This window comes from Carassius carassius, chromosome 20, assembly GCF_963082965.1.
Source record: "Carassius carassius chromosome 20, fCarCar2.1, whole genome shotgun sequence".
NCBI classification, from domain to species: Eukaryota; Metazoa; Chordata; class Actinopteri; order Cypriniformes; family Cyprinidae; genus Carassius; species Carassius carassius.
Genome location: NC_081774.1, coordinates 24,761,979 through 24,779,929, shown reverse-complemented (window position 1 = coordinate 24,779,929; position 17,951 = coordinate 24,761,979). Strand labels below are relative to the sequence as shown.

General features: G+C 38.4%; 1 protein-coding gene across 1 annotated transcript in view; it reads right to left on the bottom strand.

Annotated features, from left to right (window-relative positions):
* Positions 1–17,951, bottom strand: part of tnk2b (tyrosine kinase, non-receptor, 2b) — a 203,551-nt gene that overhangs the window by 185,039 nt on the left and 561 nt on the right. The gene's annotated exons all lie outside the window — the stretch shown is intronic.

Below are 17,951 nucleotides of genomic sequence, written 5' to 3'. Positions count from 1 at the left end.
TTTGTTGTACTGGCTTAATTTTTTTTACAGTGTATATATATATATAGTCTTTTTATAAAATACATATTATACACTTAACTAAGAATCCTGCAAGCACTTTAATTACCAACACCCCCACCTTTTACTCGTACTGCACAAGAACAGCGCGTGAATGAAACGTTTAACAACTCAAAAGCATATGCAAATAATGTACTTTTGTGACTGTGAATAAGTGCAGAAGAGAGAAACTATCGCTGAGTTAACACCGATGTGAATGTATGTCGCATTGTACAGTATCTTGAGACGGAGGTGCTAGAACTGCAATTGACAGAATGCACTGTAGCACGATATTTCTTCAAAAACAGATCGTGGACACATCATCCATGATCAAAAATCGTCATATCACACACCCCTAGCTAGTGGTCAGTGGGTAAAGTTTGTGCCCAGTCACCAGTGGGAATTTTAGGAATGTAACCAGGCGCCATGCCTTGAATGAGTCTGATTCAGCCACCAAACCTCCACCTACAGCAAGGAACAGGCAGTTCATACACACCACCCCATTCTACTCTCCTGCACACAAAGAACACTTTTGTCCACACACACAAATATACACAGTGGTACATTTCCTCTGTAGTTCTGGGTAGCCAGTTGTGGGGACTGAAAGCAGATGACTGACTCTTCCAGCCGAAACACAAACATTATGCAATAAGAGTTCAGGGAAAGGGCTGTGTTTGGGGAGTTGTGGGAGGAAACGGTCTTACCAAACTATAAATAATCATCATCACTGTAGGCGATGTTGGTTCCACTAATGGTTCCAACTTATGACAGAGCACAACCTCCGGACAAAATGACAACACATAGGGATTGCGTGCCTGTGCACATTTCAAAGCACTGAGTGCCACTGACATCATGGCACCACGATGAGGGCACAGTGCCATGGTGCTCTGCAATCTGCATTCAATGTGACACAACAGTCATTCACTATACCACAGAGAGTTCTATGGTTATTTAATGGCAAGATCAATCTATTTTAAAAGAAACAAACAGTAGTAATGAAAAAATAACAACTGACAGATTTTCACTGCAATATCTGATATTAAGTTAAAAAAACAAACAAACAGACAAATCGATTTTTCTTTTCCTGTGAAATTTTTATTTTACTATTTAAAATGGGTAAAATCTTACTTCAGTGTAGGGCTGAAGTTGACATGTTGACTGGCTCTACACATCTCTCTCACATGACAGCAAACAAATTAAATCATTGGGGTGTTTCTTAATATCCATTTCTCTTTGTACTTGCATTTCAAAATATCACTACCAGGGTTTACCAGGACTTCACAAAATGGTTAAAGTAAAACGCCTCTCTAAGTAAATGAAAACATTTAAAGTCTTAGATCTGAAAGTGCAAATTTAGGGATGTTCAGCAACTGAAATTATTTGGTCAAAAATAGCTCTTTTGGTGTTTGCCTGAATAAGCGAACAGACCAAATAAGTTGTACCGAATGCTGGGCGATGTGGGCAAAAATTTATATCTCTGTATTTGTCGGCCAATTTGCGATATACTGAATATACAGACCGTTCTCATCCCAAGGCGTCATATACTGACCCTTTTGACATTTCGTCAACATCCTACGCACATGGCACCCTCTAGCGTCAATATTAGAAGCAGATAAAAATGGGCCAGAAGGCGCCTCCTAGCGGTCTAACCCTAACCCTCACCCTAACCCTAACCTTAACCCATTAACTGTGTCTCATATTGACGCTAGAGGGTGCCATATGCGTAGGATGTTGACGAAATGTCAAGAGGGTCAGTATATGACGCCTTGGGATGAGAATGCGTTAGAATATACCAATCTTCGTTACAGTACTTCAGTATTTTTTGGGAGTATCTGTACTTTACTTGAGTTTTTATATTTCAGCCATCTTTTACTCCACTACATTTCCTAATTAAAATGTATACTTTTACGATACATTTCCCGTAAGTATATTCTGTAGTATATATACTACAAAATAGTCAGAAGAACACAGACTGCAGGAAAGCAGGTTTGACGAATCAGTGGTCTGGCATTTGCAAGTTAGACTCCTAAAAACACCTTGTTTTTGCTCATGTGCAAACAAGTGTATGAGCACCATTGCCGGCTAAAACTCTATAGGTCAAAAAAGAAGCCATATCTAAAGATGATCCAGAAGCACAGCCGTTTTCTCTGGGCCAAGGTTCACTTAAAATGGACTGTAGCAAAGTGGAAAACTGTTCTGTGGTCAGACGAATCAAAATTTGAAGTTCTTTTTGGAAAACTGGGATGCCATGTCATCCAGACTAAAGAAGACAAGGACAACCCAATTGTTATCAGTGCTCAGTTCAGAAGCCTGCATCTCTAATGGTATGGGGTTGCATGAGTGCATGTGGCATGGGCAGCTTACACATCTGTAAAGGTACCGGTTACAGCCCTGCCCCTTTTTCCTTTAATTTCGTCATGAGATTGCAGGGACAGAGGCTACTCATTGATGGGCGGGACTTCAGTGCTGATCATGGGCTGCACCTGTAGCACTCCTATTTAAGAGGCTCATGGAATTGAGTTCTCTCTCCCTCTCATTTTTGTTTCTTTGTCTTTGTTTGAAGAGTTGGTTGATGTTTTAATGTTCCCATTTGTTTCCACAACTCTACAAAACCCATTCCCATCAGTTATTTGGTTTGTCGTTTCTTTTATTATTCTTTAACGTTTTGACCCTAGACATTATTTGATTAACCTGAAATAAATTTTTATTTTCTTTATTGAAACTTATCTTGTCAACTGTCCTCGCTATGTTGTGACTTTGAGCAGGGTCATAACAGTACCATCAATGCTGAAAGGTATATCAAAGTTCTAGAACAACATATGCTCCCATCCAGACGTCGTCTCTTTCAGGGAAGACCTTGCATTTTCCAACATGACAATGCCAGACCACATACGGCATCAATTACAACATCATGGCTGCGTAGAAGAAGGATCCGGGTACTGAAATGGTCAGTCTGCAGTCCAGATCTTTCACCCACAGAAAACATTTAGCACATCATAAAGAGGAAGATGCGACAAAGAAGACCTTAGACAGTTGAGTAACTAGAAGCCTGTATTAGACAAGAACGGGACAACATTCCTATTCCTAAACTTGAGCAACTTGTCTCCTCAGTCCCCAGACGTTTGCAGACTGTTATAAAAAGAAGAGGGCATGCCACACAGTGGTGAACATGGCCTTGTCCCAACTTTTTTGAGATGTGTTGATGCCATGAAATTTAAAATCAACTTTTTTCCCTTAAAATGATACATTTTCTCAGTTTAAACATTTGATATGTCATCTATGTTGTATTATGAATAAATATTGAAATTTGAAACTTCCACATCACTGCATTCTGTTTTTATTCACAATTTTTTTTTTAATCGGGTCTATATATATATACACATACATACATGCATACATACACACACACACCAGTGATGCGCAGGTCAATGTATAAACAAACTGCACCTGACCGATGTTTTCAACTAACCTGCCTGCTACTCGGACCGCAAAAAAAGAAAAAGAAAATATTGTTCCCGACCTGCTTCCTGACCCGCATTTTTTAAAAGTTGTAAATGCGTCGCACCTTTATATTAATTTTATTAGATAAAATAGGCTATAGCCTACAGGATAATAAGCGTTATGACCGCACACATAAGGCTTGCCACAAAGAAATTGTTAAAGTAATGATTATGAATGTGTCTAAATTAGCAAGGAGACATTTAATTGTTTAGCAGTAAACTGGTGTTTTCTGTGTATCTGCTAAGATGAAGTTTACGATGCGGACTCGCCAAGAACGCCAGAGAGAAACGCACATTTCATATGGATTACATAATCAGAGAGTAGCCTATTTATATTGATTTGAATATTTTTCGTTTAAAAGTAGACATTTCAATCTTTCTGTAATATATTGCCTATATTTCTTTTTAAACCCACCGACTAAAAGATTAAGACACTACCTGACCCAAAATATCACCCAAAGTTTCTACAGCTTTTTTCTTAGCTATTTCAGAATCTGGAAAAATTACTGGGGCTAACTTGTTACTGCAGTCAGTAGAGCGATATGAATGTGTGTGATGTACGGCATGATAAATGCTTGTCACTTCCGCTGCCGAAACTTTATCAGCCTTTATTTATTTTTTCTGTGGTACTCACATGCACCATGTCGCTTCACATCGTATTCTCCACCATGTCCCACAGAAAAACTCCTTTTGCATAAAATGCAAAAAGCTGTTTCTGCTTTGCCATCTACAGGTCTTAACAAAGAGTATGTTGCGGTCCATTCGCTATTAAAAGTGCATCTTCTCTTTTTCGTGGCCACACTGGCCATGACTGCTTAACCTGACTGAACAGCGCGCGCGCTCTCCAATTTGAGCTTGTTGAAAATGTTGAGGAGGAATGAAAAAGCGGGACAGATGCTCAATTTGCGTGAGGCGGGACAAAGGGTAAAACTGCTGTACAGTACAACGTAAAGTGGGACAGGTGGTCACTATGATCTCGCCAGTTATTCAGCCAATAAAGTGTAGGCCTATGTATTTCAAAATTGTGTCTAGTACTATATAAATTACAAAGGTTTATTTGGCATCTTTATTTCAAACGACCCGACTGACCGCGACCCGAATATAATTAAAAATATTTTTGGATGACTTGTAACCGCGGGTGACCGCAGGCTAATTTTGGATCAACCTGCACATCACTGACACACACTGCTAGGGCTGTCACTTTTTATTCGATATTTGAATATGCATTCGAACATGAAGTGAAATATCTATAATTGAACTATAAATAAAATATCCGTTTTTAAAATGCCATGTGTGGCGCATTTTTTTACAGTCTATGATTAGACCGTTTGTTTTTTATTTTATTCTTTGCCATCTTATCCAGTAGAGGGCACTCTAAACATATTGTAGCATAGGCCCATGACCAAATCAAGCGAATAATAGCTAGTAGCCAGGCAGGCACGTCTGTGGGCTCCGAACATGTGTAAATGGGGAACATTGTGAATAAAAAGATAGCCGCACTTAATCCAGATCAAGTTGATAGACTGGTGTTTCTTGCAAACTTGAAGTTGAAGTTTTTACAGTATACAAAAATAAAGAGGCAAAGAAAATTATTTTAATATGGTAAATATGAGTTTACGATAGCGTTTATAATTAAACCACAGTAGCCACAAATTTACAGTTGTCGGAGACATCATGAAATGTTCTTTAGCATCACAAACCATAAAATGTAGTCAGGGTTCTGCTATGGTTTAGCATGGTCCAGAGATCTGGAGCTGATTCGGGGTAGCTCGGTGGTTTGTGACAGCGCGCCGTGAGACAACATTCTTTTAAGGGGCTGTTCACATATTCACAAGTTCGTTATTTCCAATGTAGACGCGCAGTATGCGCGCTCATAATAGAAGTGACGCCGTCACGACGCGCACGCGAAAACGGGCGCGTCCGCACCGCATCGAGTTGAAAACATCTAAACTTTTCAGAATGCCGCAAGCGCACCGTGGGTCATGTGACAAGAACTAACCAATCAGCTTCATCCTTTCCCGTAACAATGTTGAAAGCTCAGCTAAGATGAAGGAACAGCTGATCATTGCTGTATATGGATTACCATTATGAAATAAACTTAGTAGCAGAGCTACTGCAATCGATTTTTAGTGCTGCAAATCCATTTATCCTTTGCCGAAATTTTCGCGTCTTCATGGAGAGAGCGCGTCATGGTTGCTTAGCAACAGCAGACGCCTCAGGGGCGCAACTGCCCGAGCACTTTGGAAAGAAGGAAAAAGCGACTAGCGTTCACCACGCGTTATTAGGCGCATTTAACGCCCCCTAACGTGTGTTCGAAACCCATGCCAACACAGACTTACTTTACTTTTTATTTTATCCTTACTTCAGCCGCTACGGGTGATCATACCAATAACTTGTAATCAGTGTTGGGGAGTAACTAGTTACATGTAACGGCGTTACGTAATTTAATTACAAAATTATTGTAACTGTAATTAGTTACAGTTACTACGAAAAAATGAGTAATTAAATTACAGTTACTTATGAAATTTTTAACGATTACAAAGGGGATTACATTTGAATATTTACACACATCCACATACAGATTTAACTGATTTCTTTCCCAAATTGCACTGACTATTCTGAGACATACCGCCCTGATAATTTCCGGGATGTGGAAACACAGTCTGGTTCGTAGAATCCAGTCATAAAAAAGAAATGCCTAACGCGGACGGAATATGCCACATTTTGGATGACTAAATCAAAAGTAGGTCAGTACACTTGAATCAAAACATGACATCGACTAGTGTCTGTGAATATTAAGCCCCAAAAATGCAATATATGACTTGCACATTCTGCCTGTCTGTGGAAATCAGGCGCGGACTGGACACCGGGAGAACCGGGACAATTCCCGGTGGCCTGGCAGCCGATTTTACCCCACTATTTAATATCATTATTGTATAATTGCCTGCCGAATGTACTAAAGCGATCATTTGCGAATCCGCCATTTGATAATTAAATCTCTAATAAGTCAAGTGTTAGTCATGACTCGATCCAAACGGTTTGGATCAGACTCAGAGTAATCAATGAGAGAGAGAGAGAGAGAATAAAGTGGACTGTGGAAGCGCACAGCTGGAGCAGAGAAGCAGAACTACTGTTCAGGGTTTTAGGTCAGTTTCATCTGTAAAGATGCTTTTTTGTCTTTTTTTTTTTTTTTTTAATCAAGCAGCAGCACGTTGCTCACCAGCCATCACTCAAAATACTAAAGGACATCATTATTATCTGTTGTAATGTTACAGTAGGAATTTATCTGAAAAAAATTCCGATTTAAATTTACATTTTAATATTTAACTATAAATCCAGAGAAAATGGTTACTATTGTTTAAATGTGATAACCAAAAATGTAAAAGTATTTTACAAATGTATTTATTTAAAAATAAATACAAATCCATTTGCAAGAAAAAAAAAAAAAAAAAAAAAGGTTATTTTACTTTTATATAGGCTAATAAAAGCAAGGTTAATTTTTGTAAGGGAAAAACATGACTCGTGTACAGTATTAGGATTTTTCTATAAAGATATTGTAGTATTGTAGAGTATTGTATTGTAAAGTATAGTTTTGTTCAATCTTGAGTATTAAAGTCACGAGAGATGGATAACAGGGCAAAATAAAGAGACTGAAGAGAAAAATGGAAGTGAAGGTGCAGTTCAGGAGACAACTTTTAATTATTTTGCATATCCCCAAATTAAAGATTTAAACCTTTTTTATGTCAGGTCCATACAAAAAAATATATTTGTCCATGAATTTGTTTGTATGAATTTTCCAGTCTGAATTTTTTCCCAGTCTGCCCTTCCTGTAAATTAATGGCAAAGACATGGTTTCATTTACTACACATAGGCCTACTGAAGCTCGCAGTGTTTTCAACCTCTGCTGCCTCAATATAGGAGTACACGAGCACATAAACATAATTTCTAGAACTGCTTTGTGTCACTTAATGTGCATTTTACTTATTTTGAGAAAACTATCATCATATCATATACAAAGAGACAGCAGTTTAAAAAAACACCAATGTTTCAGGAGTTTATTACACAGAATACGTCACGTTTATTAGATAACTGTATTTAAGTTGATGTATATGCTTTTATTTATTATTCTTTAAATTTCACAAATTTAGAAAAGTAATCAAAAAGTACTCAAAAGTAATTAGTTACATTACTTTAATAAAGTAATTGAAAAAGTTACACTACTATTACATTTTAAACAGGGTAACTTGTAATCTGTAACCTATTACATTTCCAAAGTAACCTTCCCAACACTGCTTGTAATCTTTACAAGAATATCAGAATCATGCAATAAGTATGCGTTTATTGGACACTTAATAATATCACATGTTTTTAGAATCGCCGAATCTGCTGCGGTCGTTCCGTCACATGTGCAGCAGAGACCTGAAACAGGAAGTTGGTCACCAGATCACACGGTAACTAGTTAAACCGTAACACCGGAGAGCACCAAGATATTTTCCTATGAGGTGCTTGTGCATCGCATTTGTGCTGCCGTGGTACACCATATCGGTTTTGCAAAGGGAACAAAGGGCCATTTTATTTGGCCTCTGTTTAAAGTATTCCCATACTTTTGATAACAGTGGTCTCTGTTTTAGTGATAGAATGCAACTTTCTCCATTCCCAGTATGCCCTTACGCGAGATGTAAACAGTGTGACGCGTATTTTTGGAGTGGTGCACGTAGATATTCGAATATATTCGAATTCATTGCATGATATTCAATATCCGTTCGAATTAGATTTTTCTCAAAAGTGACAGCCCTGCACACTGCCCTCCATACGCATTGGAACTGTAAAGATAAAATTGTTCTGTTTGAAAGATGGATAAAAGATGAATATGAGACAAAACTACAGAATGTCACATTTTATAAGATGTTTTACCAGCTAAGAAGATCAGCACTATAAGTTTCATCTCCCTTTCTGATGTGAATACAAGTATTGGAAAAGTTGCCTCGCAGGTCTTCTAATGCCGTGTTCACACCAAACGCGAATAGAGCGTCAAATTCGCGTCTACCGCGTCTAGTTTGCTGCTTGAACATTTTGAGATCATTCTCTTCATTCGCGTGTGAAAGTCGCTTCATTCGCATGTGAAATTAACTTCACAACAGACGCGAATTCGCGTCATGGGGGGGCTTCTGCCAGCTGAGTTCACTCAGCATTTTTAACCGCCATTTTATGCGGCTAATTTTCAAAATATTACTGTTATCGTGTCATGAAATGTAGTTTTAAAAGTATTTCAGGCAAGAATGTAGTTGTTTTAAACTCAAATATGCGGTTTATTTATAAAGACAGTGTCTATTTAAAAAAAAATGTGTTTCGCCGATTTCTGAGATGAGCTCCATGCGATCAGCGGGAGCTCAGAGCTCATGTATCCGCCGAGAGCAGCCTCACCTCGGCTAGACCTTCTGACATTTGTCGCTGGCTCTTATGTCTCTTTAGTGGTTCAAGATAAAATATAATTTGTTTGGGGTAAAACGAAATGTTTCTTATCTTTGGCCTTTATTCAATTAATATGTTTTATATATATATATACATATATATATACATATACACATATATATATATATATATATATATATATATATATATATATATATATACACATACATATATATATATATATATATATATATATAGGTCCTTTTTATTCCTGCCTCTATAGAAAAATTTACTTTTGTCATATAGCTCCGGTTGACTGCTCACTGACAACATCAGTCGTTCCTCCTTGTTGAATGAGTGACTCGTAGCAGGCTGCTGATTGGTTAACGTGGCGCGAATTGACGCCAAAGTTCAAATTTTTCAACTCGGGCGGCAGACGCAAATTCGCGTCAAACGCTTAAATGCACGTATCGCACGAAACGCTCAATTTGCGCCATTCGCGCGAATGAGGCGAATTCCCGTCTTCCGCACCGCGCTAAACGCCTCATTCGCGCCGTGAGACCTCCAGACGCGCGTAAACGCGCCTTTGCATTGACTTAACATTGAAATCATTCGCGCCAGACACTCTATTCGCGTTTGGTGTGAACACAGCATAAGTGTTCAGCTGTGTCCTGTTGCATTAATTATTCAGATATTAAAAGCAGGGAATGTGTCTTATCAGTTATATCCATTGCTTCTGCATTCTAAGTCTAGCATTCGACGATGACATACACAAACCAGAATAAGCAATTTCGATGATAAAAGAAAAGTCGTCGTCAATTGGAACTATAGGAAAAACAAAGGGTATGGAAAAAGTCAAGAGTTTGGTAACTACCACTGACATCAGCAACCAACGATAACCTGATCGGCTGAGAAAAACAACAGTAATTGATGACAGGCAAATCAGAAAAAATGTGAAAATGAACCCTAAGTTCCATGTCTGTAATATCACCAACAACCTCCAAAAAGCTGAGGTGATGCTCTGTCTATCTACAGTCCGCAGGAGAATTTGACACAGAATTACAGAAGCTACACAGCAAGATGCAAACCTCTGATCAGCACCAAAAATACAAAGGCAAGATTCTTCACAAATGTGAGCCAGTAGAGTTTTGGAACCGAGTTGATTGACTGATCTGACAAAGATTAACCTTTAGCTAAGCGATTGGAAAGCAAAAGTGTGGAGAAAAAAGGGAACTGCAAATGATCCTAAGCATACAACCTCATCTGTAAAGTTTGGTGGAGGTGGTGTCATGGCTTTGGCATGTATAGCCGCATTTCCTCCACTGGAACTTTAACCAGGAACTAGGGACTTTGGACTGGTACTCTATGTGTTTCCACAGCAGGAACAGGTGGGGGTGGGTAGTAATGGGAACTGTTCTTTCTTTCTTGTTTGTTGTGTTTTGCTTTGTGTTTTTATTTTATTATTTTCTTTGTTTCTTATGTTTATAATGAGGAATCATAAAAAGTGATCTAACATTGATTGTCAAATTGTTTGATTCCCTAATAAAAAAATTGTAAACACCAAAAAAATGCCCCTCACAAAGTCCCTGCTGCCGAGGCAGTACTTTTCAATGTTCCGGAACTCTCGGGGGTGGGACTTGGGCGCTAAACATGCTGATTGGTTGAGTTCACGCAGCATTGTGATTTCAACCACCATTTATTCGGATCATATTCAAAATATTACTGTTATTGTCTTATAAAATGTAATTTTAAAAGTATTTCAGGCGAGAATGTAGTTGTTTAAAACTCAAATCTGCAGTTAAATTATCAAGAAAGCACCTATTTAAAAATGTGTTTTGCCGATTTCGGAGACGGTCAGCTTCAGGCGATCAGTGGGAGCTCAGTATGACATGGTATGTTTAATTTATATTTTATATATTTATTTATTACATTTTTTATTTATATTATCATCATTTCACATATGGATCTGCATTTTCTATAATATCTAAACTGTAAATCAAAATATATATCTGATATGACTATATATAATTATCATCAAACAAACAATATAATTCGTATTCTCAAGGAATAAAGTTTATATGTAAGAAGAAAGAAACGGCATGGTGTGCTTTTTCTTAGCACCCGTTTCCATCAGGGCTGGACTGGGACAAAAAAAATCGGCCCGCGCATTTTTGCCCAGACCGGCCCACTATATGATCATAAACACCACCCATCTTTGCACGCCCTTAATTATATGCATATCAACTCCTATTCATTAAAACCACTAATGCCATGTAATAAGTGAGTATAGGAACGAGTGAGAGTTAACAGATGAAATAAGTCAAAATTTTATATTTATTAATACAGTTGAACTATACTCCACAGCGGTGAATCCTAAAACAAGCTATAAGCGGCTCTGGCATAGCAATACCAGTGTTTCTTACAAGATTTTTGTTAAAACTATGGTGGTGTGTCCTCGGTCCTTCTAGGGGGGTTCGTGAGAAAATCCCCCCCCCCTGAGAAAATTTTGTGCATTTTAATGTTAAATTCATTAATCTGGTGCACTTTGAGAGTTCAAAATTAAAAGCTCCAACCCATATTCAGTGTGCAAATTAAACAAAGAAAAATTCAAACCTCTTTTAGTTACAGTGTCTATTTACATTACACCTATACATAATAATAGTTATAATATTAATCCAATGACAGTAATAGCCATATTTTGTAAAACAAATGCACAAAAAAATAAAAGGAAACTTTCTTAATTAGTTGTACCAATTTCTATACTTGAAAGAGATAAGCACATGATATTTTATTTTGACGCAAACTGCATCAAGCTTTTATTTTGGCGGAAAACATGGTTTACAAACGCCTCTTATTAAATTTCTAGTGAATTGCGGTAATCGTCAACTATGCAGATGTGGAAATAATCTACACTCATGACATGGCCTAAGTGTTTTGAAAGTAGTTATGCTTACCGCGGGCTCTACACTTTCTCATCTCTCTCCTGATCCTCCGTCCTCACTATCATCATCTGCCACAGGAGCTAATGAAGGTCAGAAAACATATATTTTGACACAATTTACGGTGTCTGCTTTATTTATCTGCACATTCCTTGCGTTTCTTCATCTTTTTTACAGATACACACTGACACTGCTGCCGCTCGCTCACTCGTTTAAAGTTGTGATTGGGCCAGCCCAGTGTCAATCAAGAAAAGAGCCAATGGGCCACTGATCAACGTGTTTCATGGGCTGGTCTGTCAGAAAAAAAAACTAACACTGACTTTGACCAATGCATTACACCGGCACAAACCCAGTGCCGCCAATTAAGCAAAACAAAACAAAACGAATGGGCCGCCGATGTACAAATTGTATAGGCCGTTTAAAAAAAAAAAAAAAAAGAAAAAGAAAAAAGTATGAGTATGAGATATATCGGCCCAAAAAGCATGTCTGCCCACCGGGCAAATGCCCGGTATGCCCAATGGCCAGTCCAGCCATGGTTTCCATAGTGACTCGATTCGTTGCTCTGTTGAGAATGTCTTAAGTCTTAACTAGGAGTTGAATGAACATATTTCGGACTTTATAACTCAATTTAACTCAACAATAGTGAGTTTGTCCATTCTGGGGCAGGGGGGTGGGAGCCAAATGTGTGGGATATAACTCGAAAAAGAGAATGATGAGTAGATTTTTCTTACCATTGTGAAATCTCAGAACTGCACATTCAGCTTTCCTTTCCATCTCGCACAGAGCCACATCTGCACACCTTTCAAAAGTATACTCAACTGCAGATGAGCGCGGACGGATGAGCTCACATGCAGTACCATGGGGATGTGCGGCTGTGCGCAAGGCCTCTTGATGATGAAAATAACATAATGCCAGGGGTGCGCGGACAGCCGAAATATACTTTGGCTTTTTTAAGTGATTAGCAACCGGACGTTTTTTGCATTATTGCAAATCTCTGTTCTGGACTTGTACAACTGCACAAGCTTGACAGCACTGTCCAAAACAAATATGAAGAATATATGCTGGGATTTCCTTCTGGAAGCAGCAAAGCAGGTGCAGAATAGGCTCCAAGCAAATATCAATACCTGGACATCCATGGCATCATCTGTGATTCCATCACAAAACAAACCACAGTTAGCCACCGTTTCCATGCTGAAAATGATCTCTGGGCCCTGGATGCACAGTATCAGGAAATTAGCTTCCAGGAGTGTAAAAACAAAAGATGACTTCCAAGCAGAACAGTCCTGGATCGAAGTTCTGAACTACAAGGACAGCAGTGAGGAGCAGTGTTTTAAAGATCTGGCACTCAAAATGCCTTTGAGCAGTGCTGACGTTTTAAGGGTTTTTTTCTCAAATTAATCATGTAAAATCTAAACTGTGGAACAGAATGGGCCAGAAGACTCTCAGTAGCATAATGTGCATTCGCTACGGCTTAAGAAGACTCGGGATCTGCTGCAAGGACTTTGTCCTGAGTCAGGAGATGGTGCAGCACTTCAATGCTGGGATGTACAGAGATGAAGAGGAGACAGGGGAGATGATGGACAGTGCAGGGGAGTTGCGGGATGACCTTCTTTTGTAAGGTATATTTTTATTTTTTACAGTGTTTTTGAAATGTATTAATTATCACAGGCTATAATAAATAAAAATAAAAAAACAGTAGGTCTATACTAATACAGATACTTATGGTTCAAATATATTTTATTAGGCTATAATTAATGTTACAGTGATTATGTTACAGCTCTTAATGCTCTTGTCTTTTTTTCCTTGTCCATCTCTTCAATCCTATTCTGCTCACAGGTGATTGGAGATGAGTAAATAGTTCATGCCCTCTCACTTTGTTGCAGTTTGCTATTTAAATAAATGAGTGGTTTTAGTTTGACATGTTGCAGGCTCATTTATTGGTAATAGATAACTGATAATAAATAATTTTAATGATAATCGATAATCAAATTATATTGGGTTTGGTTTTGAAGCTGCGGTTGCTTATTTGTTTCGCGAGACTTGGCAACAGTGTTTATGCGTAGACCTGCATTGGTTGCTCTTTTCATTTACCTACTATGTGCACAAATCAGTTGGCGGGGCAAAACAGGCAGTGATGTAGAAGCAGACGTTGATTTTCTTCTGTGGAGGTGGTGTTTAGCTACACTATTATGTCATAAATTGGCACACTGCACAGCCTGACTTTTTGGCAGATTTGCTTCAATAAACTGTTCTTAGACTAACAAGAAAGTTTTGAGTTCTGAAACTTAAAGTAGGGCTGTTCAATTAATTGATTTCAGATTGAGCAGCATTCACTTCACAGAGCCATAGTTCACTGACAATTAAGCAATATCATGTTCATAATCGCAGATTAATCGCATTCGATTTCGAACACAATATCGTATAATTTTTTAAAAAGTGTTTAACCTCATTGTTTAACCCCTTAACTGTTACCATCCCGCTGGTAGACGTTTACTTCTATATTACTATATTCTATTACTACTACTACATTACAGTTAAACCCTAATCCAATCATGACAAACTATATATCGTTGGAAAGCTCTTAGACTCTAAAATAGATATTTTGATAGATAGAATCAAAACTTTTTATATTCTTGACAAAAAACATAGTTTGAAAGGTCTGGGTCTCAAGATTCCATATTTGGTGGTTATTTTGTGATAGAAGTAATATTGAGAGAGAAAAAAAGTATGACAACATCCACATCACTCATTGGCCATGACGTATTTCCTAAACTGCTTTTCGATTGGTCAGAATTTACATGTGGGAAAATTCCAAAATAAGAGGAAAAGCCAGCAAACAACACGGAGACAACACAACTATGGAGAGACGACTGCGCGGGCTGGTTTTGTCCCTGGCCATAATCTATGACATTGTTTGTATACACCACAATATGCAATCAATACATTTCTATAATGAAGCGTGGATGCGGCCCAAAAACAATGTTCTAATGCACTGCAAACATCAAGCGGGCATCGTTGTAACTTTAAGCGGACGTGTGCATTAATTCTTCTTAACTCTGACATGCTCATGGTCATCTGACCAAATTTCTATGAGGCTCCGCACCTCCCCACTACTCCAAGTTTGTCCACGAGCTGCCATGCTAAAGTGCAAACTGTCAACAAACGCAGTGAAGCTGACTACGGCAGCTGGTTTAGTCCAAAAATGATCAGTACTTTTTGCCGTTGTGTCCGTTCGAGGTCGGATCACGTTCTCACCACCAACAAACCGCTCCAGAGTTCGTTTGAAAGCGTATCGAGACCACCTCTTCAAGCAGGTCTCTGTACGCTTGTTTGGTCCGCTTTTGGTGCGCACCCGAGTGCGATTACTGCTTTCACACCTGCCCAAACGAACTGCACCAAAGGGGGAAACGAACTCTGGTACGATTCAACCGAACTAAATGAGGCAGGTGTGAAAGCACCCTGAATGGCACCCGGTGGCTAGTTTGGGTATAACACATTGACAAAATTGCATAGAAACTAGTGCTGGGCGGTACAGTAACAATCTTTCATATAGACATTAGTTTAAACTCAATAGATATAAACAATGCATTATTCATGCATTTTACTTCTAGGTTTGTATAATAAGCTGCTCAAGCAAGCGGCAAAACATTTAAACACCATAATTAGCCTACTTTTCTTAAAATATTTAAAATTAAAACACCACAGACAGAAACAGTCTCGTGCATTTTGCATTTAAATCTTTATCACAAGCAATCTCACGGGTCTTAATGAACCTTGATTTTCTGCTTCCATAAAAGTGAACATATATATTGTTTTCCTTGTTTATCTAAAAGTGTCCTTTTTCTTGTTTTAAACCCAGCCAAAAACCCATGTGACTGCGTTTCCATGTCAATCCATGTTCATTTTTTCCGCGAACAATGCGCTTTCACTTTAATTCAGCGCCTGCAGCACAGCAAAAATAGACTCAGTACGTTAACAATCGCTGCACTGCTGCAGAGCACCGCTCCTTGACATCTCGTGCAGCTGGAATCCGTTAATAAGACTGTGTGAAACAGGCGTTATAACGTAACACCAGAGCACTGCTGAGTGTACACCTGTCTATGGTGTACCCTCACCACTTCTCGCAGTCGCTGCTTAGAAGTGCAACATTGTAAAGGGTCCGTCTGAAACAGTCACACATTCGTTCCGAACGTTGAGTAATTAAATACACCGGTATGGCGGTATATTCAAAATTAACATCATAACGAAAATATACACCGGTTTTCGGTATGAACCGGTTTACCGCCCAGCACTAATAGAAACCTCATATTTTTTATATCAACTTCAAATTTGGAACACAACTTATTTAGACATGTTCATGACACTACAAGAGGAAAAATTTCTCTAAGGAAAAAGATAAGTTAAATAGTATTTATTTTACAATGAAAATAGAAATGATAGCTCACTTTTAACTTCTGAGTCTGAGGATATTTCCAGGATAGCAAAACACCAACATAACATAAACCCAAGAAATATATTTAATTGGGGTCTGTACAGTTGCCTTGAAACTAAAACAAAATGTGGGTCAAATTGACCAGCAAACATCAAAATCAGCAGAAAATGATTTGTGTGCACTTCAAAACACATCAGTGTATCTGTATCTTCACTATACATGCGTGTTCATGGCCCTAAATGAGAAAAAGCCACAAAATATCAAGAATAAAATCACAGATTAGCTCAAAAACCTAAATGGGTCAAACTGACCCGGAACATAATACAAGGGTAAACATCTGGTGCTCATTGAAGTCAAAAGACAAAGACCAAGTTGATAAAAAGTTTAAGACACTAGAAATGATGACACTGAAGGAATGGTCTAGCTCCAGTTACATTTAAATGTAATCAGACGGCTAATCTGCAGGTATCGTAGAACAAATCTTTCTTGGGGTAAGAGGGTCAGGGCGTATATTTGGGCAAACTGTTTACCAATCATGTTTCGCAATTGCAAACTCTGGTACATGCCATTTACCAACACGCGATGGGTAAATCGTGAAGCATAATGTTCTTTACTGTTTTCCCAGCAGGATACAGTAGAAAGGAATTTAAAGTACGTGGTTTGAGAAGTAAGAGGCGGGGCAACAGTTAAAAAATGTCAAGGTTAAAGTTCATGCAAACAGATATTAATAGACAAGTGTCAGTCAAATATTTATGGGTTATAGCAAAATCCAGTGTTAAAGTGGAGCGCATAATTTATATTTTCACTGCTAACATGAACTTCTTCGGATTACAATAAATGGCGTTTGTCATATTGTTGAGGGTTTTGTTTGTATTATTGTTACCCATCACGTGTTGGTAAATAGTCAGCACCACAACTTGCACCACAGTTTGCTTTGACGATTGTGAAATGTAATTGGTAAATAGTTTGCCAGAATATAACCTGACCCAAGAGGATGTGTCTCTTCAGTCAGCTCATTTCTTCACAAGCAAAAAAGAAGAGCCGAGCAGTAGCGGGTATTGTGACCTGGCTTGCCTTTACATGCAGGGATACTTATCACACCTAGAGCAAGATACAGGGCCCAGGGGCAGCACTTAAGGCAAACACACTGAAGGTCTGCAGCAAGCATCTTCCTCTCTAAGAAAAACACACACCCCTACCAGCAGGCCTGGGTGAGTCACGCTGTGCTGCCATAATACAAATAATCACGCTTTTAATGCCAGTCATTACGCAACCCACTCACATTTACATGCTGCTGCAATGTAGGTTAAGAGAAACAGCTGCAGTTATATGTGTGACCCTGAGCTCTAAAGCACCCATACATTCTCCATCTGAATCAACCTTTTGTCCTGCGTGACAGTAATTCAGCATTGATCACAAGTGAGTCTTTCTTTGTTCACAATAAGAGGCAGTAATGCCAATAACAATGGCAGTGATGAGGCTGATGCTTTTAACGTCACAAATTAATGAAGATAAAACAAGCATCTTGGTATGAAATGTAAAAAAAAAATAAAAATAAAAATTCACATCAAATTCGAATACCACTTACTAGACTATAAATTATGCCTCTCAAAGTATCATACACTTAACACC